Here is a 24408-nt window from a genome sequence, read left to right as displayed (position 1 = left end):
CATCATAAACCTCTCAGTTCAGGTGGGCTTTAACCACCCTGGCGTTCTGATTAAATCGCCAGGGTGGCTGCGGGAGGGTTTTTTTTAAATAAAAAAAAAACTATTTCATGCAGCCAACTGAAAGTTGGCTGCATGAAAGCCCACTAGAGGGCGCTCCGGAGGCGATCTTCCGATCGCCTCCGGCGCCCAGAATAAACAAGGAAGGCCGCAATGAGCGGCCTTCCTTGTTTTGCTTATATCGTCGCCATAGCGACGAGCGGAGTGACGTCATCGACGTCAGCCGACGTCCTGACGTCAGCCGCCTCCGATCCAGCCCTTAGCGCTGGCCGGAACTTTTTGTTCCGGCTACGCTGGGCTCAGGCGGCTGGGGGGACCCTCTTTCGCCGCTGCTCGCGGCGAATCGCCGCAGAGCGGCGGCGATCAGGCAGCACACGCGGCTGGCAAAGTGCCGGCTGCGTGTGCTGCTTTTTATTTCATTAAAATCGGCCCAGCAGGGCCTGAGCGGCAGCCGCTGGCGGTGTTGGACGAGCTGAGCTCGTCCAGACCGCTCAGCTGGTTAAAGGGGAACTTCAGCCTAAACAAACATACTGTCATTAATTTACATTAGTTATATTAATTAAATAGATAGGTAATATAATCTCTTACCCACCCTGTTTTAAAAGAACAGTCAAATGTGTGTGAGTTCATCTTTTTAGTTGAAAGGAGGTGACAGGGAGCATGAGACACAGTTCCAACTGTCCTGTGTCCTGATCACCCACACCGACCCAGCTGCACGTGTTAGGCTTCAAATCTCAAATTAAAAAGAAAAAGAAAAACAAATGTATGCAAAAACAGCAGAATGAGAACAACAACGTCAGAAATCCCATCATGCTTTGCACAGCATTAGGGAAAAAATGCTCAGGCAGATTTATTTTTAGGGTGGAGCTTAGCTTTTCTGCAGCTAAAAATGAGACTTGGGTAATAAAAACAAAGTTCTGATGCTGTGAAACTGTTAAAGAAACACCAAGCCTTGTCAGTGCTGCTGAGTAGATTTTTAGTCTGGAGGTTCACCTTAAAGTGGATCCGAGATGAAAAACTAACTATTACAAGTAACTTGTCTATATATCTTATGTACAGTTTAGATGGTTTAAACAGCAAATCTGTCTGCATACTGCTTTAATAGAATATGATTATTTTTTCCTGTGGTACAATGACAGCAGCCATGTTGTTTGTAAACATAACACAGAGGCAGGCTTATCTTTAGTTTATAGGGAATTAGGGTATTAAAACAAAAACAAAAAAAGTATTTGGCTTGAGGAATGCCCTATAAACTATAGGAAAGGAACACAATTATGCAATGAGTAAAAGTTCATCTTGGATCCACTTTAAGCTTGCATTGCCAAGTAAAACCTTGTAAGGTTTCTGAAGATTTTCCAGGAAGCAGATGTTTATCTTATACCATAGATAACTACTATTTATGTAAACTAAAAAAAAAACTCCCACAAAAGTACTCAATGGGGGAAAAGAGGCACCCACAAGTATGAATTAATTAAAATGTATTAAATAAGAAATTAAGAGGTGGCTTACCTCAAGGATGACACTTGGAGTAATAGTATCAGAAAGAGCTTGTTTGCGTAATGACTTTAGTCATTGGTGACACATTTTTGGCCTGTAACCCACTACCTCAGGCAAGAAATTTGTGCACACTTGAGGTGATCAATCTTAGCCCCCAGCACTGTTACCTTCAGTGGCCATCACACACAATTTTTTGAAAGGAGGCGACCAACAGAAGCATCATCAGGACACTCAAGTGGAGATGCGACTTCTCCACATGCCTTAACAGTTGATTGCTCTTACTAGCAATCTTTACTTGTGAGTAGATAAATGCAAACTCCTACAGCCTACCTTCAAGTTATACTGCATCATTCGGCCTTTTTTATGTGTTTTTTATAAGGTATAATATCATCTTATTCTCCCTGTCCCACAAAAGTAAGGTTTAAAAATATAACAAAACCAAAAAACACACCAAAAAAATACAACTCATGTAAAGACGTTTCAAAAGTAGTTGTAGGTCACTAAACAAGATCATAGATTGTGTACAGGCAAACAGAGGCGCAAAATGGATAAAAATAGATAAAAAGTTTAAAAATCGGGGGAGGTCGAGGTGGATTATTTCCTTCCTCCAGGTAGACACACCTAACTGTTGATAGAGGTCAACCAAGTAGTTATTTACATACTCCAGAAAGTAAAATGCATTTTGCAGGCATATCCCGCTTCCTCAGGCTACGAACAGACCATAAAACTAATGCAGGTCTAGTACAAAGCAAAGCACATCTGTGATCATGGGTTGCATTTAAATAACTATTAGCTCTTTCAATAAAGGAAACTATATAAAAGATAATCTGCCAACATAACATGGTTACCATTGAGTCTTGCTGTTCTCTCAAAGTTTTATCTGTGATAGAACTTTGTTATGCAAAAACAGAGTTGATTGTTTATAAGACTTATGTAGAAGTTGAGCGGCAATAGGATTGATATTATTTTATGGACAACTAAAGGCCAATAATTCAGATTACTGAGATAGTGAGTGCATTGCTATGGTAATATGGAGTATGCACATTACCACAGCAACGTTGGTCCTGGTAAGGTGCACTGTGCTAACAGCATCATGCATGCTGCCATACCAGTAAAATTGCCATGTGCTACCTGTACATGGCAAATTTATAGTCCTTCATGCAGCAGGCCCATAGTGTGGGGAGAGAGAGCATCAGCCATATGATTCATCTGGCCTGAAATATAATGACAAACAAATGTCAACAGCATCCACAAATAATGGAGTGTGCCTGGTGCACCCTATGTGATTGATGCATGACCCCACTGTACAGTTGAGAGAGAGAGAGAGAGAGAGAGATAAAAGGCACAAGCAAGGTGGCAGAGAAAGAGCAAGTGGCAAACAGAAAGAGACAGAGCACAAATAAAGAAGTACAGTAGTCAACTTTGTTGAGGGTGCTTCTGTTATTAAACTGTATATGAGGGGATGAATATATTTAACTATTAAGTGATGCTTTATATTCTCTCTATATATGATTTAGGCTTTGTAGTGGTGTACATCATATACATGCAGATATTCTGGTATTTTTTTCTGTTACTGTTGCCCTTTAGTAAATAAATGTGTTTGCCTATATTTTGCTGTCATGGTATTTTTCAAATTACTTCCCCGAAGTCTGACCTTTTATTGTGGTTTGTGTTTCCCATATTTTTTATGGAGCTATCAGTTTATACTGTTGCTACATTGTTTTCTAGGTATGTAATGTTTATGTTATATTTAAATGTCTATGGCAGATGTTAGAAAATGTGTTACATTCTATCATATTTATTGACTTACTTTATTTTAATATGTAATTTCTTAAGAAATAACAGCAAAAGGGTATGACTTAAAGTAGCTAAGTCCCCAACAGAAAGAAACAATGCAACCAGGCACTCAGCAAAGTCATAGATATAACAAATAATGCTGGTGTTCAAATTCAGCATATTGAGTTCAGAACACCTGAATACTGCTGAACAGCACCCTTCAACATCGTATCAGTACCAAACAAGTGGACAGGGCTTTGGGAGGAAGAATCATCAGTCATGTAAGGGCACTGTAAAGTGCAAATAAGTAAACTGACCCTGACCGCTTGTTCAGTACTGATGTGGTGCCAAAGTGTGCTGTTCAGCAGTATTTGGGTGTTCCATATTGAATTTGAACACAGACATTTGCAAATGTTCAGGCCTTCCTTTTAAAATAACTTTTTTAGGTAGATATTGCTGACAAATATACCTATTAAACTGCTCCCTTAGCTAGACCTCTCCATTCTTTGGGTTCTTAACTCAATAGCTTGGAACTGCAGTCCAGTATAGTAAAAAATTATATCTCTAGACAGTTATTGCTTCCCACAGAAATATTTGGAGACCTATTGTTTATACTGTGCATTGTCCTCAATCACACCTAGTGATTTCCATGACATGTCTAATTTCAGTCTCCTACACACTCTAGTCTAAACTAGTCCAACTGATGCATCAACAAAAAATGAAGCTGCTCCGTCATTGACCACACTGTCGTCCCTCCTTATTCCTTCATAGCAACAGAACATTTAGCTAGGCAATAACCTAGTAATGCCTCTGCACAGCACTGGGCTCTGAACTGTCAAGTCTTCACTCCTACTGACAACCATCATTGAACATGCATATGCATCCTCAAATTTTCCCAAAGGATTTGGGAGTCTTGTCCTATTGGCGTTTTTTTTGTTTGTTTTACTTTGGCAAACACAACAACAATGGATAAAAGCAATAGTTTTATTAACACTCCTTCTTTAACACATTGGCCTCAATTCACTAAGATCATGCTGGAGATAATAAGGCAAGAGAAAACTTACCACCACACAGTGAGATAGTTATCTTATCTCTTCATTCCTTAAGTTACCTCCTCTGTAGTTAATTTACATCATCTGTAGTTAAGTTACCTCCTCTGTAGTTATTTTCACACGCAGCTAATTAACAGCCTGTCTTTAACTTTAGAATTCTGGAGTTATTTTAAGGATTGAAGAGTTAACTTGAAGACAGAAGCGTTAACTTTAGGTTTGCCTGAGGTAAAATGTTTCCTGAATACGACATGCCTCATCACCATGGTGATAACTCTAGAAACGTTATTAAGATTAGTAAATAGAGGCCATTATTACTACATACAGCATAGCCATGAGATAATAAGTTATAGGGATCAAAAGATAAAGCTTTATACACACTTACAAGAGCTGTCACCCAAAGCCGAGTGTTTAACTAGCCTGAAGAAGGGGATTGGAGGGAAGATAATGTGGTGCATGACAGAGTAAGAGGGTTGAGCAGGTGAGCAATAGCCTCGGCCAGGACTCCGATGAAATGATTGAGTAGGCCAAATCACTTGTTTAATGTATCACTGCTGCCATATACACGTTATTTTCTCGGCACAGACAGACTGCCTCGACCGAGAACCCTCTTTCATGTTTACAAAGCCACACCATTCAATACAGAAAATAACAATATTGCACAATAAATAAAGCCATAATCAGTATTAACCTTGGGAGGATTGAGTACTTGAGGAACCATTTGATTTTGAAAGTTTAGTTCTACATTTAGAAGGATTAGCATGTGATAGAGCATCCCTTCTTCAGGGTCTGAAGAAGGCCAAGAAAAAGAGTACTTCCAATTCTCATTTATATAAAGCAGTCATTTAGGACATTCCTTTTTCTCTCTCTTTTTTTAATATCGTGATTTTGAATCTTGTTTGTCAATGCACTCAAATGCCTTTTAAGCATCTTAATAAATCATTACAAGATGCGGATACATTAACCACATCAGCCAGTTGTATCAAGATATAATGTAATTTAATTACCCTGCCAAAGAAAAATTGCCTAATTAATGTGCAGTCTGTTCAATGATGAAATACAGACTTAAGCAGAGGAAGAATTATGTTAGTAGAAAATATATGTTCCCTTTTTTTTCTAATAACTAGTTACTGTTTACTGTGTTTTAATCTTTTTAGTATCTAGTCATATACAACCTCACTAAGGCTATCTATACAGCCTCAATTTCTGTTACTCTGAGCAACATCATGGAGCAGCGGTATAAATGATAGATTCTAGACTGAGATGAACCAAAATCTCAGCAGAGGATTATCCAGCATGTGAATGAGGTTTTAGTCAACAATGGCTACAATTCACTAGCATATTTCCAGTCTTTAATAACGATTCTGAGCTGTTTTTACTGTTATTACCATGGTGCTAAATCATTTAGTATTTATTAAGCAATTTACCTCATGCAATACTTAAAATGAGGATTCTGCCCTTAAAGTGAACCAGAGACGAAGCATCCTCATGTATTTTACCATATATATCAGTGGGAACATTACAGAAAACTCCTACCTTGCTTTCTGTTTTATTATTTACTGTTCAGATTGCTTCTTATAAGCCCAGATAAAATTCCCAACTGAGCATTCAGTCTGGCTTTGCTATGACTCAGCTATAATGATTCCTGAGCAGAGCCACAAGGGGGCAGGCTTGGGCTTGAAAAGACAGCACAGAAGACAGACTTAGCTATAAAGATTCCTGAACAAAGCCAGACTGAATGCTCAGTCAGGGATTTTATCAGGGCTGCTAAGAAGCAATCTGATCAGTAAACAATGAAACAGAGAGCAGGGTAGGTGTTTGCTCTAATGTTCACACTGATATATATGGTAAATACATGAGGGTGCTTCGTCTCTGGTTCCCTTTAAGGAGTGATTCCTGAAGTTAAGGTTTCAATCCTTAAATTAATGACTAAATCCTACATTTAAAGAGAGGATGCTAATACACAGAGAGGAATGTAGTAACACCATTTTATGACAGCTGAGGCCAGGTGATAATTCCTCCCACACTTTAGAGTTGTTGACCCATATGCAATTAAGTTTTTCTCCTGAGCTATCCCCTAGGTGATATTTACAAACGTGTCAATAAAAGGCATTTTAAACCACCAGAAAGCAAGAAAATAATTACAATAATTTTAATAGTACATTTTCATCTACTTTTTGGTACTTTTTCCATTGAAAAGTGCTGAAAGGTTAGTCTAAATAAATGATGAAAAACTATCTTCTAGGAAACAAAACTCAGGAGAACAAGTCAGTTGCATATGGGCCAACAACTCTAAAGTATGTGAGGAATTGTTACCCGGCCTCAGCTGTCGTAAAGTGGTATTACTAGAGACTACAATAAAAAACGAATTATTCTGAGCTGACTGAGAGTAAGAGAGGAAGAAATAGATAGACATCAAGTGTATGTATACACACATTCGCAACCTCCTACAGAGATACTGCAATACAGAGATGCAGATACACTATCTCTCCTTCCCTGGCTGCCATACACAGGATCCTGCTGCAGGCTGGCTGTGATCTCATGGGCAGAGGAGGAAACAGAAGGGGCAGAGCTATATTCTGCCTGTGTGGCTCCTCTCCTCCTTATCTACTGCATGCAAGAATAAGTACAGAGGTGATAACTTAAAGAAAACCTGTACTGAAAATAAAAGTAAAAATAAGCATACACAAGTCATACTTACCTTCCATGTAGTCTACTCCTCAGTGTCTTTCTCCTGTCCCGCGTCCTATTTGTTCACTATGATCAAGGGAATTTTCCGTCCTCCATTTTGAAAATAGCCATTACCCCATAACAGCTTTCTGGTCAGCACATAGTTAAACTGTAACATCGCCCACTTGAGCCATAGGGAAACATGAACATTACCTGGTACATCCGTTTTCCTCTCAGCTATAACTGACAGCAACTGATATTTTACTGACAGCAACTGATATATTTCAGATCTGACAAAATATTGTCAGAACTGGATGGGATTATTGTCAGAAGAAAATGGTGAGCTTCTGAGAGGAACTGATGGCAAGATAACTCTGTAATGTTCATTTGAAGTTACCTCATGTGTTTATTTTAAATATTTTTACTCAGTACAGGTTCTCTTTAAGGACTGGAGTGATAAGATAACACTCACTGTGAAACTGTATCACTACGTGTTAATTAGGCAAGATTCTTTAGTGAATTAACACTTAAAATATGGAATGATGTGTGGTGATAAGTTTTCACTTGCCCTATTATCACTAGCATGATCTTAGTGAATTGTGGCCATTATCAGTATTTGGTATACAGTCTACTCAAAGGCGTATAGAATTTGGATGTGCTACAAAAGCAAAAATACAACACCAAGATAATCAAAATACATTCAACAACGTTTTAAATGTAATGTATCAAGTTCCTGATGATAAAAAATAATATAGATTTTTTAGATTATTCAAGAAATGTTTTTCTTTGCCTTTGCTATCATTAAATATTTTAACTGATACTTTTTTAAGCCAAAGTTATCAAGTTGTGAATAATACAATAGCCTTGTAATGTTCGTAGACAGCTTAACTGTCTAGTATGAATTAATTTAACTAATTTCCTCAATTTTCTCACAGGAGATGTTTTCACACAGTTTATAATATAAGTCATTTTCTGCCCCAGTAAAAAAAAGCAGCTCCTAAAATAAGTTAGCGAAATTAACTTCCATTTGATATTATTTTTCATACATATTTCTTAGTACTGTTTCACATGCTGAGTGCTGAAAAGGTGTTTTGTAGATAAGAAAAAAACTTTACCTGGGAGAAAACACAAACCAGATGGTTATTTCCTCAAGTCCTAGGACTCAGGAATTTAGGATGATTTTAGATTGATGTGCTTATTGATTAACAGCTCCACAGACAATAGATAAGCTGTAACAAGCATTTACACAGCTAAGACAAGTTAGTGTTAGCAATATTTCAAAGCGCACTAAACCCAAGGGGAAACTTTTTTTTTTAATGGAATTGCAATAACTGTCATAACATGAAGGGTATTTTTTTGTAGCAGGTCATGTTACAGTATTTTACTGGATATTTTTGTTTAATTTATTTTGTCCAACTCACCATAGAATAGTTATTTTCTTCTGTCTTGATGCCCACTGTATGCTTTAAACTGATAACTATTACCAGCCTTGAAACTGCTGTATGCATCTTAAATGGTTCTGTAGCAATACACATCATAATAATTGTAGCAATATATGTAGAAATGATGGGCAAACAATTCTTCTAATATGCACATTTCTACTGTTCCATGGGGGGGAATAAACCAGGCAATTAAAACCTCTAAGGCTGGGTCCACAGAGAGTGCTGTGTCCTGTTCCCTGTGACAGCAGGAATTTAATGCAATGGGAAAGTTGCGCTAAATGTTATCTACACATTGCATTACATACAGTAAAGCATACAGTCATTAAAATGTGTGCTTCACTGTACTGTTAATGTGGTTGTTATGCATGCAGTGCAAATGCAGAATGCACCACAATGGCCGCACTGTGAATGTCACATTGCTTTTGTATTGTGGACATTACGATGAAGTCTCCATTGTGACACTGATCTGAATGATGATTAATTAATCAGTATTGTGATAGATAGAAGATGGAGGTTTTTTTTAAGCCATTTTGTAGTATTACCGCTTTCTCAGAGACCAAAAAAGGTATCAAATGTTATGTCACAATGTAGTTCTTTATATACATTACATCCAACTACTTACCATTCCCCACTGTCTATTTGCACATACCAGGGGCATGCTGCCATCACCACGGCAGCGTTCGCTTCCAGGAGTTGTCCCGCCCACTTCCCGGGTCACGTGTTTCAGCAGGAACATCCGCGTTTAGGACGGAAGTCCAATCCGGCGACCAGCATGTCTCTAGGTCTGCAGGCAAGGATGAGTGTGTGGTTTCCATGGTAATCCATGTTGAGTAGACAGCTGGGATGTGGTGCTGCATAAAGAAAGAGGTACAAAGCATTAAAGTGACTCTGTAACAAAAATTACAACGTTTTTTCTACCTTCCTACAAGTTCCTAAACCTATTCTAATGTGATCTGGCTTGCTGCAGCTCTTTCTACTATAACCATCTCTGTAATAAATCAATGTATCTTTCCCCTGTCAGACTTGTCGGCCTGTGTCTGGAAGGCTGCCAAGTTCTTCAGTGTTGAACTGTTCCTCTATGCACACTCCAGTGTGTGTTTTATTTACATAAGCCAGCAGCTTCTCTGCTATCTTATCAGTGATAGAAGAGAGCTGGATAAAAATCCTCCTCTGGAGGCTGTGAAAGGAGCTGGTCTGTCACATACTAAGGAATTAACGACATAGGCAGAGCTGTCTGCAGGAAGCCTGTAATGTTCAGTGGATGAGAGAAGCTGGGGACAGAAGGTAAACACACACAAGTGATCTCTTGAGATTCAGAAGTAAGGCTGTATACAGCCTGCTTGTGTATGGATGTATTTTCTATGTGTGGACATGCTGTACATCAACCTACTTCCTGTTTTGGTGGCCATTTTGTTTGTTTATAAACAAACTTTTTAAAACAGTTTTTGACTACTTTTAATGCGGCGGGGAGCGGTGAAATTGTGACAGAGGGTAATAGGAGATGTCCCCTAACGCACTGGTATGTTTACTTTTGTGCGATTTTAACAATACAGATTCTCTTTAAAAGGTATCCTTTAATGGTGAATTAATAAAAAAACCATATAAGTGAATCTATACATCAAACCATACTGTGAATTTCTACATGAGAGCATATCCATGGGGAAGTGGAATACAGCCACATCTAGAAGCCAAGCCTTTAGTGCCGACCATCTAGCTCTGACTACTGATTAATTAATCAGCTGCCAGATATTTGCTCAGCTGCTCTGGGTGTGATTGGCTCAAATCCAAATCAGTGAAAATTTGCATGTTAGGAGGAATTGTTGACCATCACCATTCTGTATTGTAAACCAGTGATTTTGGATGCACAGTAATTAGCAAGGACATAATTGATTGATTTTAATTTTTCTGCTCATTATCCTGTTATTTGTTTTTTTGTTGAAAGTAATAGTGTGTAAATATCTTCTATATTTCAGTTAGTAAACATTTTTATTTGTAATACTTTTATTAGATTTGTTTTAGGGCATATTTATGTTTTGCCTGTAGTTTACAAAAATGCTACACCATTTAGTTACAGCCAAGCAAGCTACTCAGTGTAAAGCCATAAACAAAGTCCTTATTCATCTATCATCTTAATTATAGTTTAATGAAGAAATTGCCTCTGGCTGTACACTGCCATTATTCTAACATTACTGTTATGCAGCATTTACGAGAGAACAGGTTCATCATAGATGGTTCAGGTTACGCATTTTGCAATTGCAAGTAAGCAAGAAAAAAAGAGAGAGGAAATCTTATATCCTCTGCCAGCCTGCTCTATGTAAAAATTAGAGCATTTTCAGGTGATGTTTTTACCCACCACTGGAATTTAATAAAAACTCACGTGTATTAGTTAGAAAGTTAATTTATATAAAAAAAACAATAAAAATAAAGCAGGTTTGTAAATTTCTGTATTGTTTTATTGGTGGGATGAGAGATAATATATTATTGTTATATTATTATAGTGTTATACATTTGTAAAGTTTTTGGGGAATGAGGAAAGGATTTGCAAGTAATTGTATTCATTTGTCTGGACTAGGGATGGTCCGTGAAATGCTAATTTTCTGAGTTGGTGCAAATGTAATGCCAATTTTATGCACATTTGTGCAACTTGGACAAGACCTAATCAAATGCAAAAGTTTGCATAACATTTGTATCAACTTAAAAGTATTAGTATCTCATTAACCATCCATATTCTGGGCATTAAGGCTGTTGCATAGACAAAAGAGTAAATCAGAGAAAAATGACTCTTGATATGTAAAGATTTGTAAGACTGGTAGCAGTGAACATGAAAAAAAGCTCCAGAACTTAGGGATTATCAAAGAACATACTGTATTTTCTACTGGAGTGTTTTCTATTGATGATTCAATAAGGAATCTAAGTATTATAAAATAGCTTTAATTAGACTGCAATATGAAGAAACATCAAGGAATTGCACATGAAAAATGCTTATTACTAGGATGGCTCTTCCATAAAACCAAGGATTTTATGATATATATATATATATATATAAAACTATTTTTTTCTGTGTGTGTTCCTAGACACAGAGCTTGCTTTTAAAGACACTGATCACTTCACCTGAGGAAGTGGGCACATACCCGAGAAATGCATTGTCGATTTAAAGAGTTCAATAAAATAACCTTTTTATCCTTTTACAGCTAAATATTTTTTTATATGGGTAGCCCCTACCCTACCTTCAAACAACATTTTTTAAGCAAAGATTGTTTTTGATTTTACCCCATATATACTCATATACTCCCCAACCCCACATCTTTTTTTTTTTTTGGAAGGGGGGGATATGTTCTGAATCCCTTCGAAAGCTTCAGAAGACCAAAAGACCCGCTTGGAGCTACAGGACATCGCTGGAGGCTCGGTGAGTATTTTATGGCCAGCAAACACCCCAAAAGCAGTCCTCGTTATCCCCTCAGGCAGGTGGTTGGTTGAGACTTCTGGTGGCCTAAGTTCCAGGTAATGGGGACTTTGTTGTATTAGCAGTTGTTGGTGGTTGTCAGTTTTAGAATTCAATATCCCCTGGTATTGCTGGTGCAATGCTAAATTCCATTACCATTACATTTCCGCTGAATTTTGCGACGGAAAAATTAAAGTAATCGCAAATGAAACTTCGTTTTTGCTAAATGGTAGCCCATGGGGCTTAGTGTTAGTGGCTGTTCCACCGGTCATTTTTTTTTTTCTGATTTTTTGGGTGGTCCCATGGCGGTTGTTTTGGCACCGCAGGAGGTGTCGCGTAAGCTTTGGGACCTGGGGGTGGTCCCATGGTGGTCGATTTGGCGCCGCAGGAGGTGTCGCATAAGCTTTGGGACCTGGCGGTGGTCCCATGGCAGTGGTTTTGGCGCCGCAGGAGGTGTCGCTTACACCATGGGACCTTGCGGTGGTCCCATAGCGGTCATTTTGGGGCCGCAGGAGGTGTCGCTTACGCCATTGAACCTAGCGGTGGTCCCATGGTGGTCGTTTTGGCGCCGCAGGAGGTGTCGTGTAAGCTTTGGGACCTGGCGGTGGTTTCATGGTGGTCATTTTGTCGCCGCAGGAGGTGTCGCTTACGCCATGGGACCTAGCGGTGGTCCCATGGTGGTGGTTTTGGCGCCACAGGAGGTGTTGCGTAAGCTTTGGGACCTGGCGGTGGTTCCATGGCGGTGGGTTTTTCACCGCATGAGGTGTCGCGTAGGCTATGGGACCTATACAAAATGGTTGGGATAGGTGAGATAGCTAGGGAGCTGGTTGCTAACATAGGATTAATTGGTTTTTGTTAAGACTGTAATTGGTGCTGAAATAATTTCAGATTTTCATGCAGAAATCCGTTTGGGTGGTTTTTGTAAGCCTCTGATTGTTGCAGAAATTCCTATTTTTATTAAGAAATCCTGTTGTTTTCACTTTAAGCTTCTTCTAGGGGCTTCCTTGTGATTGGCGTACAAAAATCGGCATTCCGCCGGAATTACGCATTGTTCCGCGGAATTTCCGCTATAGCGCTATAGCAATTCCTTTCCGATGCGACGGAACGGAACCACCAAACTCTGTCCGGAATTGCGGAAAACTGAATTCCGCGGAATGTGGTGAGCTTCCCTACTAGGGATGGTCAAAAATGCCTATTTTCACTTTCCAAAAAATTTCAGCTTTCTAAACAGTGACTTTCCTATTTTGTAGATTTCCACAGAATTCCAACAGAATTTCCACCATTCTGTTCATGACAACACCGCCAACTTCTGGGGTTAATTGCAAAGCCCCCAAAAATTAAATCTTCACCAAATTTACCAGGTATCTTCAGGAGAATAGTGGGAACACGTAAAAAATCCAATTGAGAAAATCGATTATGAATACTTCAAAAATGTTTTTTAACTGCCTAACGACCATTCCACGGCAATGAGCATGGACGCGACGGCAACCCCCTAGACCGCTCCACGCCAATTGGTGTGAAGTCCTGGGGCGAGGTTTTGCAGGAGATCCCGCGTGCTGATGTGCACACATCTCCGCTTAAATGACAGAGATCTGCTCCCTCATCAGTCTCCTAGAAGACTGATAGACGGCGATTCCGCCATCTATTTACAATGTGTGGTGCTGCAATCTAAGGCAATGCTGTAGTAGGGACAGCTATGTGACACGGCTGTCCCCCTGGGAGGCACAGAGAGCGATCGGCTCTTGTAGGCTGATGTCTATGATAGGCAATCTCTGGGATTGGCTGCCAGGGGGAGGGAGGGGGAGAAATAAAATATAAAAATTGCACATATTTATTTAAAAAAAAATAAACAAACACCACAGCAGTGATCAGAGCCCACCAACAGAAAGCTCTGGTAGTGGGTAGAAAAGGGGGTGAACGAATCACTTGTGTGCTGAGTTATACGGCCCTGCAGCAAGGCCTTAGAGCTGCGCGGCCTAAATTGCAAAAAATAGCCTGGTCAGTGGGGGGGGGGGGGGGGGGGGTGGTAAGCCTAACGGACCCCAAGTCGTTAAAGTCGTCAAAATTACATTCTGCAGTGGAATTCCGCAATTTACATTAGTGTAAATACCGCCACTTTCTGTGGTTAAAGGACACCTGAAGCGAAAATAAACTAATGAAGTAAAAGTGACTTTTTAAGATACTCCACAGTTTTATTTTATGTTTAAATCTACTTTTTAAGTTTTAACTGTTTTATTGTTTTTGCTCAATGACACATTCATTGAAGTATGGCAGAGCTAATATCTTTGAACTATTGACCCTTTTTATCTCTTTCCGGCTCTCAGAAGGCATTTTCTGCTAGGAAAGAGTTTTATAGTTGGAATTTCTTATCAGTTAGGGTCACACTGTAGTCACTTCCTGTCTGAGTCAGGACTTAGTTAGCCACTTACATACCTGATATTTAACTCTTTCAGGCAGAGAAAGAAAAAAAGAAGCACAGTATAGGTATGTATGTGCTTGGCACTGTACATACACATGTCTATCTCATCATGTCACACGTCACTTTGGGTATCCTTTAAATGAAAAGCCCCTTTATATACAATCTTCACCAAATTTTCCAGATATCTTCAGGAGAATAGTGGAAAAAAAGTGAAAAAAATAATTCAAAAATACCTTTTATTAAAAAAAAAATGACATTTTGTTGCATACACTTTAATATATACTAGTTTTAAGCACTGTATACACATTTGATACATTTAAGAAAAGGTGTGGGGTGCCCCCTCCCAAGCCTATTTAACCCTTTGTCACCTATGCAGGCTGGGATAGTCAAATTTCAGTGCCTGGACTGTGTGGGGCTCTGCAGCCTGAGTTATACCAGCACCACATGATCCATCCTCTGGAAGTGAGGGAGGGCCGAGCCTCTCCTCCCAATGGTGGGAATTCTGTGGAATAACGGAACACTGCATTCTGATTTTTGAGTCGGTATGTTGATTTCCGTGTCAGAAAATGCGATTCCCTGAAATTTGGAAGCTCATCTCTAATGAAGGCACTCAAAAATAATACAATCATTGAAAACAGTTTAAAAAGTAGAGGCAGTTGTTGGCTTACCTCTCCAATAGGACCTAATAGCCAAAAGTGACTTAATTGAAAAATGAATCTGTATTGCACAAAATGAACAGCATCAGTCAATGTGTTTCGTGGGCATTCCCTGCTTCACCAAGGTCAAATACTATACCTATTTCAAATACTATTCATATTTGAATGTTTCTTGTCTGGATTGAACTGCAGTCTATGTTCTGTGCAAAATCTTCCCCCATGCCAATACCATCCACATGATGTAATCAGGCTGACAAGAATCAACTCAAAAGAAAGCACACTTTTAGATCTTTTTCTTACTAGTGCTACTACTGAAGCCCATGGGGTTTGTAAGAGAACATATACCTCAATTTACATAAAAATAGGGTCATTGGCTGTGCATTCCCAAGCAGCCCACCCTCTTCTGTATCTTCCCATTGTAATTCCAATTTCCTGCTTAGATCATGTGAACGCCAGCTGTCAATCACATTTTTTCAGTTGCTGGCCATGATTGGAAGGTTACTTTCAGTTATAACTGGCAATTGTGCTGCAACACGGAAGAGAATTTAGATACAATCTCTAATTATAGGTAATTATATGTTGCACAGATTAAAAATAAATGTAATATTTTGTAATGAGCTTTTGCATGAACTAAATGAAAGCTATTACTTTTCCCAACAGCGCTTTATTACTTCTTGTAAAAAGTGTTAGCATATACTATCATTTCAAAGATTTGATTATGTACAGTGTGCCCAGTTAACTGTCTGTGCAAAAAAGTAGATATTTTTCCGTTAGATTAAAAAAAAAAAACTCTTTGATTGTAGCATTAAACTACTGGTAGTTAATGAACAGACAAAACTGCTCCTTGCACTACAATCAATGTGAACCATTCTAATTAACATTATTCTACTTTTTTTTTCTTACCAACCACAGATCAATTTAAGTAATGAATATTGATAGCAGATATTGGCTAATGTGTTAGCAAATCAATTGGTTAATATAAAGCAATTTCTAAAATGTCCAAACCGAGATGGCTTTATTAAAAATAAATGGAACTGCAGAAAAATCAGGTAACTTATTGATCTAATGATTCTGCCAAGGAAAATGCCAGGGACTGCTTATTTTTTGTGCTCATAAATTTTGTTTGTCTGTGGATGCTTTTATTGGATGATAAAGACCAAATGGTAATGTCATAAAAATGGACTTGGCAAGAAGGCTGGTCTGAATTACCATCATACCTAAAGAATATATTAAAGGCATAAACACGTTATGTTTGGTTATGTAGCCGATATCTATTCTACATAATATTAAAGTTTCAGTTCTCCACAAATTGATATTTCCGCTTTCTGTAAATCCTATTGAGCTGAATCATAGACCAGTTTCTTAAATTTCGTGGCTCAGATCAATTTGCTCAAAGACTGAAAGCAGGAAAAGTAAATAGACTCTCTCTTCCCAGATGCAGTAAGTGTGTCTGATTAGCTGAATGGAAGTTCACCAACTATTGTTACCCACCCTTGGTGGTAATAATTGGTTCTTTAGTTTACTTTGAGCAGAGTCTGTGCTAAGTGGATGGGGACAGTACATCTACGGAAACAGGATGTAAGGGCGAGCTTTAGGTACATTTATTTATAGGTATGTCCATTGGAGTATGTTCCAGTTTCTGTATTGAGCTCAAAACCTGTGTTTTTTTATTTATTAATTTTAATTCCAGAATACACAGAGTTAAAGCGAACCGGTGGATATTGGTTCGCGTACCGCGAACGCGGACTTGCGAAAAAGTTTGTGAACCAGCAAATCAACGCGAACCGCAATAGACTTCAATGGGCAGGCCACATTTCAAAACTACAAACACTAATTCTGGCCACAAAAGTGATGGAAAAGATGCTTCAAGGGGTCTAACACCTGAAGGCGGGCATGGCGGAGTGGGATACACGCCAAAAGTCCCGGGGAAAAATACGGATTTAACGCACAGCAGGTTTATAATCCCTAAAGGACAGAAATCACATTACATTGCTAAATTGGAGGCCTAAAGTGCTTGAAAACATCTTGCATGTGTATACATCAATCAGGTAGTGTAAAAAGTGTACTGCTTCACATTGACAGACCAAACTTACTGTGTAACGCACCTGAAACAGATGGCCATGCTGGTGTGCACGTTGGCGAGAGTGCAGGTGATTTTGGAATCAATAAAATGACAACAGTGCCCAAATGTATGCACCTGCTTAATTTTATTTAAACAATTATTGCCCACTTTCTGTAAATCCAATAAACCTGAGCGGTCTGGACGAGCTCAGCTCGTCCAACACCGCCGGAGGCTGCCGCTCAGGCCCTGCTGGGCCGATTTTCATCAAATAAAAAGCAGCACACGCAGCCGGCACTTTGCCAGCCGCGTGTGCTGCCTGATCGCCGCCACTCTGCGGCGATCCGCCGCGAGCAGCGGCGAAAGAGGGTCCCCCCAGCCGCCTGAGCCCAGCGTAGCCGGAACAAAAAGTTCCAGCCAGCGCTAAGGGCTGGATCGGAGGCGGCTGACGTCAGGACGTCGGCTGACGTCGATGACGTCACTCTGCTCGTCGCTATGGCCCGCAGCCACCCTGGCGATTTAATCAGAACGCCAGGGTGGTTAATTTCACTTCTCAAATATCACTCTGGCCCTGTCAGGTTTAATAAGTGGAATTTCTTGCCTTATAAATGGGGTTGGGACCATCAGTTGTGTTGTGGAAAAGTCAGGTGGATACACAGCTGATAGTCCTACTGAATAGACTGTTAGAATTTGTATTATGACATGAAAAAATCAGCTAAGTAAAGAAACACGAGTGTCCATCATTACTTTAAGAAATGAAGGTCAGTCAGTCCGTGTTCCCGAGTGCAGTCTCAAAAACCATCAAACGCTACAAAGAAACTGGCTCACATGCGGACCGCCCCAGGAAAGGAAGACCAAGAGTCATCTCTGCTGCGGAGGATAAGTTCATCCGAGTCACCAGCCTCAGAAATCGCAGGTTAACAGCAGTTCAGATTAGAGACCAGGTCAATGCCACACAGAGTTCTAGCAGCAGACACATCTCTAGAACAAATGTTAAGAGGATACTGTGTGAATCAGGCCTTCATGGTAGAATATCTGCTAGGAAACCACTGCTAAGGACAGGCAACAAGCAGAAGAGACTTGTTTGGGCTAAAGAACACAAGGAATGGACATTAGACCAGTGGAAATCTGTGCTTTGGTCTGATGAGTCCAAATTTGAGATTTTTGGTTCCAACCACTGTGTCTTTGTGTGACGCAGAAAAGGTGAACGGATGGTCTCTACATGCCTGGTTCCCATTGTGAAGCATGGAGGAGGAGGTGTGATGGTGTGGGGGTGCTATGCTGGTGACACTGTTGGGTATTTGTTCAAAATTGAAGGCATACTGAACCAGCATGGCTACCACAGCATCTTGCAGCAACATGCTATTCCATCTGGTTTGCGTTTAATTGGACCATCATTTATTTTTTGACAGGACAAAGACCTCAAACACACCTCCAGGCTGTGTAAGGGCTATTTTTACCAGGAAGGTGAGTGATGGGGTGCTGCGCCAGGTGACCTGGCCTCCACAGTCACCAGACCTGAACCCAATCGAGATGGTTTGGGGTGAGCTGGACCGCAGAGTAAGGCAAAAGGGCCAACAAGTGCTAAGCATCGTTGGGAACTCCTGCAGTGATCAAAGCAAAAGGTGGCTACTTTGAATAACCTAGAATATGACATATTTTCAGTTGTTTCACAATTTTTGGTTATGTACTATACTTCCACATGTGTTCATTCATAGTTTGGATGCCTTCAGTGTGAATCTACAATGTTCATAGTCATGAAAATAAAGAAAACTCTTTGAATGAGAAGGTGTGTCCAAACGTTTGGTTTGTACTGTATATATATATATATATACGTATATATATATATATATATATATATATATATATATATATATATATATATATACTGTATATATATATATATATATATATACAGTGTGATGTGAAAGTGTGGGCAACTTTGTTAATAGTCATGATTTTCCTGTATAAATCGTTGGTTGTTATGATAAAAAATGTCAGTTAAAAAATTCCATATAGGAGACACACACACACACACAGTGATATTTGAGAAGTGAAATTAAATTTATTGGATTTACAGAAAGTGGGCAATAATGGTTTAAATAAAATTAGGCAGGTGCATACATTTGGGCACTGTTGTCATTTTATTGATTCCAAAATCTTTAGAACTAAGTATTGGAACTCAAATTGGCTTGGTAAGCTCAGTGACCCCTGACTTACATACACAGGTGAATGCAAATATCCAATTAAGAGAAAGAGTATTTAAGGGGGGCAATTGTAAGTTTCCCTCCACTTTTAATTTTCTATGAAGAGTAGCAACATGGGGGTCTCAAAACAACTCTCAAATGACCTGAAGGCAAAGATTGTTCACCACCATGGTTTAGGCGAAGGTGTAACGATTGGTGTCAGCACGCAGAGAGAATCTGATTATTGGTGATCTGCAGTATCACCAAGAATGCAGATATATACCCGATTATTGATGATCTGCAGAATCACCGATAATACAGATATATTGCTAACCTCTGGACACCTAAGGTATGTGAGTGTTTGGTGTAACAGTAATACTCAAGCAGGTGATCATAAGCAGTAAGGAAATACTGCTCTGAAGAACACGGAGCCTTCCAGCAGCCTGGAGCTCCCCAAGGGGTGGAGTCAGGCTGATGGTCGGAAGGATCAGAAGGTGAGTGACACCTGAAGGTGGATGTCACTATCTGATCTAGAGACTATCTCTTAATGGGAGAGATAACTCTCGAGGTCGGGCAAGCCAGGTCGGCAACACACGGTCAGATAAAGTACATAGACAGAAGGCTGATTCGGTATCCAAGGCTAGCAGGGTTTGGCAACAGAGTATCAGATATGCGAGGTACCGAATCAGATGACAGAGGAGTAGTCAGGAAAGCAATAAGTCATAACAGATATCAATCAATGCCTAGTCTGGGTGTGAGGTCCTTGGTCTCTACACCCCGGAACTAGTCTGAAGAATAACAGAATGATTTGCACAAGTTCCCTAGACTTAGGTGCGAGGTCCGTGGTCTCAGCACCCTGGAACTAGTCTGGAGTATAACAGAGATGACAATACAGTTCCCTAATCTTGGGTGCGAGGTCCGTGGTCTCAGCACCCTGGAACTAGTCTGGAGAATAAAACAGATGACAATATAGTTCCCTAATCTTGGGTGCGAGGTCCGTGGTATCAGCACCCTGGAACTAGTCTGGAGATTAACACAGATGATAATATAGTTCCCTAATCTTGGGTGCGAGGTCCGTGGTCTCAGCACCCTGGAACTAGTCTGGAGAATAACACAGATTACAATACAGTTCCCTAATCTGGGTGTGAGGTCCATGGTCTCTACACCCTGGAACTAGTCTAAGCATAAACAGAATAATAATACAATGTTTCTGGCTCAGTGTGAATTCCCAGGTCCTCCTGGTTCAAACACACTGTGGGATCTGACTAAGGTCTGAGTGCTTCCACGTAGTGATCGCAACGGCAGACAACTAGAGACTGGCTAGCAGCAAGTATATATGGATCAGTGCTCTCCAGCACCACCCCTAATTGATCAACCAATAGAATCTTGCCCTGGCGTCAGCTGATCAGCGTGATCAGCTAACCTTCCTCTGTTTAGCATAAGAGTTCTGCCTCTCAGCGCGCTCGCGTTCCTAAGCCTGTGTGCACTAACAGATCCAGCCACACCAGACCCACGCTGCTCCGCACAAACCGCCGCACTGGACGCGGAATCAGCCGCCCCACTGCTGTCACAAGCGGCGGCTCTTCCGTGTTCTGCTCTGCCACCAAACCGCCGCATTGGACGCGGAAACAGCCGCCTCCTCACCCACAGACGCGGTGGCTTTTCCGCATTCTCTCACAGAAGGATACAGAAAGCTGTCTCAGAGATTTTAGCTTTTTGTTTCCACAGTTAGGAACATATTGAGGAAATGGAAGACCACAGGCTCAGTTCAAGTTAAGGCTCGAAGTGTCAGACCAAGAAAAATCTCGGATAGACAGAAGCAACGAATGGTGAGAACAGTCAGAGTCAACCCACAGACCAGCACCAAAGACCTACAACATCTTCTTGCTGCAGATGGAGTCACTGTGCATCGTTCAACCATTCGGTGTACTTTACACAAGGAGATGCTGTATGCGAGAGTGATGCAGAGGAAGCCTTTTCTCTGCCCACAGCACAGACAGAGCTGCTTGAGGTATGCTAAAGTACATTTGGACAAGCCGGCTTCATTTTGGAATAAGGTGCTGTGCACTGATGAAACTAAAATTGAGTTATTTGGGCATAACAAGGGGCGTTATGCATAGAGGAAAAAGAACACAGCATTCCAAGAAAAACACCTGCTACCTACAGTGAAATATGGTGGTGGTTCCATCATGCTGTGGGGCTGTGTGGACAGTACAGGGACTGGGAATCTTGTCAAAGTTGAGGGATGCATGGATTCCACTGAGTATATCAGCCGATTCTGGAGACCAATGCCCAGGAATCAGTGACAAAGCTGAAGCAGCATCGGGGCTGGATCTTTCAACAAGACAACGACATTCCTCTAAGGCATTCATGCAGAGGAACAATGTAACGATTGGTGTCAGCACGCAGAGAGAATCTGATTATTGGTGATCTGCAGTATCACCAAGAATGCAGATATATACCTGATTATTGATGATCTGCAGAATCACCGATAATACAGATATATTGCTAACCACTGGACACCTAAGGTATGTGAGTGTTTGGTGTAACAGTAATACTTTGAGATATGCACCTGCTGAGCAGGTGATAAGAAGCAGCCTGGAATACTGCTCTTGAGGACAAAGGAACCTTCCGGCAGCCTGAGACTCCCCAAGGGGTGGAGTCAGGCTGGAGATGGGAAGGACCAGAGAGTGAGTGACACCTGAAGGTGGATGTCACTATCAGATCTGGAGACTATCTCTTAAGGGGAGAGATAGCTCTCGAGGTCGAGCACGCCTGGTCGGCAACACACTGACAGATAAAGTACAAAGACAGAAGGCTGATTTGGTATCCAAGGCAAGCAGGGTCTGGCAACGGAAAATCAGATATGCGAGGTACCGAATCAGAGATCAGAGGGATAGTCAAGACAGAAGTTAAGTCATAACAGATATCAACAATGCCTATTCTGGGTGTGAGGTCCTTGGTCTCTACATCCTGGAACTAGTCTGAAGTATAACAGATTGATAATGCAAGTTCCCTAGTCTGGGTGTGAGGTCCGTGGTCTCTACATCCTGGAACTAGTCTGAAGTATAACAGATTGATAATGCAAGTTCCCTAGTCTGGGTGTGAGGTCCATGGTCTCTACACCCTGGAACTAGTCTAAGCATAAACAGAATAACAATACAAGTAATCTGGCTCAGTGTGAATTCCCAGGTCCACCTGGTTCAAACACACTGTTGGATCTGACTAAGGTCTGAGTGCTTCCACGTAGTGTTCGCAACGGCAGACAACTTGAAACTGGCCAGCAGTAACTATATATGGAGTAGTGCTCTCCGGCACCACCCCTAATTGATCAACCAATAGTATCCTGCTCTGGAGTCAGCTGATCGGCATGATCAGCTGACCTCTCCTTGCCCAGTATAAGAGTTCTGCCTCTCAGCGCGCGCATGTATTCCTAAGCCTGTGTGCACTAACAGACTCAGCCACACCAGACACGACTGCCGCATGCAAACCGCCGCGCTGGACGCGGAACCAGCCGCCTTACTGTTGTTATATGCGGCGGCTTTTCCGCGTTATGCCCTGTTACCAGACGCACGCCTCCGCGTGCAAACCGCCGCATTGGACGCGGAATCAGCTGCCTCCTCAGCAGCACATGCGGCGGCTTTTCCACGTTCTCTCACAAACAAGTACAATGTTCTGGAATGGCCATCTCAGTCCCCAGACCTGAATATAATTGAAAATCTGTGGTGTGAGTTAAAGAGAGCTGTCCATGCTCGGAAGCCATCAAACCTGAATGACCTAGACATGTTTTGTAAAGACAGTATTTTCAAGGTGAAGCAGGCAGACCATCCGACATCAGATCCCGGGGTGCTTGGTGAAGTGGTATAGGCAGTACCACACTTCAAATAAGTCCAAAAGATCTCACCAGCACACCTCAGATTAAAGCACACCTTTTATTGTGCCAGTCTCCACAGTATTCCTTTCCAACAATTGTTTCGGGGGCCACGCAGAGTCCCCCTTTATCAAGGCATGTGGTTACATTACACATATAAAACAATTACTCTATATAAGCTTCTAATCCCTAATACCCCACCCGGAAAAAGTGACCTCACAATGACATCATGGTAATTGGCATAAATAAACACAAACTAACTTTGCACAATACAAATCATCATAGAACTGTTTGCAACAGATGTACATTACTAAGTGCATACTTTGCGACTCTGCCTCTGGACCTACCGTCATCGGATGCGCCCAAATCGCCCTAGGTGTACTTCTATGCCAATTGAAAATATTTGAAATCCAATGCCTTCCCCTCCGTCCGTTACTCACAACCGCTGCCTCCCTCGGATGGAATTTTCAAAGTCCAGACCCATGCGTTCGCAAGTTTGTGGGCGTGGCTTCCGCTCTGCTCCACAACCCAGGTGGTGGGCGTCATAACGAGGCGTAGAGATGCAGATGCGGTGTCTACATCGCATACATCACATTGCCAACAACGCTGTCATCACACGCAGCGTGTGGTTTGGGGTATGATTGGGGGGAATCAATACCTAGATTCAATGTAATGGTTTTCAACATCATTTTATGTATTTTCCAGCTCCCCAGCAGTCGGATGTCTCTATCTAGATCAGTGGCCCCCAAACTTTTTTGGTCAAGGGCCGGGTCAACATACTTCAATCACTTTTTTTTACACTTTTTTAGCTGCTGCACCTTTAAAAAATCAACCTCTTCAGAGTGTTTAGACTGAAATCCATTATACAAAATAATGCAGACTAATTTGATCTTGTCTACAAACAACTCTCCTTCAGGCTATGCCAGTTGCGCACTCCTAATGAAGCAAGGGAACTCAGAGACCCTTTACATGAATGAACATGACCTTTCAACTTCTTTCCTGATGCCTTGCCAAAAGTGATTTAATGGGTCACATTGTTTACAAGGGAGTCTGGGAATGTCTCCAGATAGGTATAAAAGTAACCTATTCCCTAGCCTATTCATTTTAATCCACAGTGACAATAAATGTAATTGTCATGAGATAAAGAAAGTACAGACTTTTTCCATTTTAAAATTTAGCATAACAGGTTAAAATAATAATACAAAAATGGTTCTTGAAATTACTGTATATCACAGCAGATAAACCAACTTTTTTTTACACCTAAACTTTGGATGCATAGTAGAG

General features: G+C 40.8%; 1 long non-coding RNA gene across 4 annotated transcripts in view; it reads right to left on the bottom strand.

Moving 5' to 3' along the window:
- The window catches only part of LOC137544557 (uncharacterized), a 69006-nt gene that overhangs the window by 6066 nt on the left and 38532 nt on the right, over nt 1-24408 (bottom strand). For all 4 annotated transcript variants that reach the window (XR_011025913.1, XR_011025911.1, XR_011025910.1 and 1 more), the window contains exon 3: nt 9114-9342. This is a non-coding gene — a long non-coding RNA (uncharacterized lncRNA). The remainder of the gene's footprint in view (nt 1-9113; nt 9343-24408) is intronic.

Source organism: Hyperolius riggenbachi, chromosome 2, assembly GCF_040937935.1.
Source record: "Hyperolius riggenbachi isolate aHypRig1 chromosome 2, aHypRig1.pri, whole genome shotgun sequence".
Taxonomy (NCBI): domain Eukaryota; kingdom Metazoa; phylum Chordata; class Amphibia; order Anura; family Hyperoliidae; genus Hyperolius; species Hyperolius riggenbachi.
The sequence above is the reverse complement of the archived record's forward strand: the minus strand, read 5'-3'. Positions and strand labels throughout refer to the sequence as shown.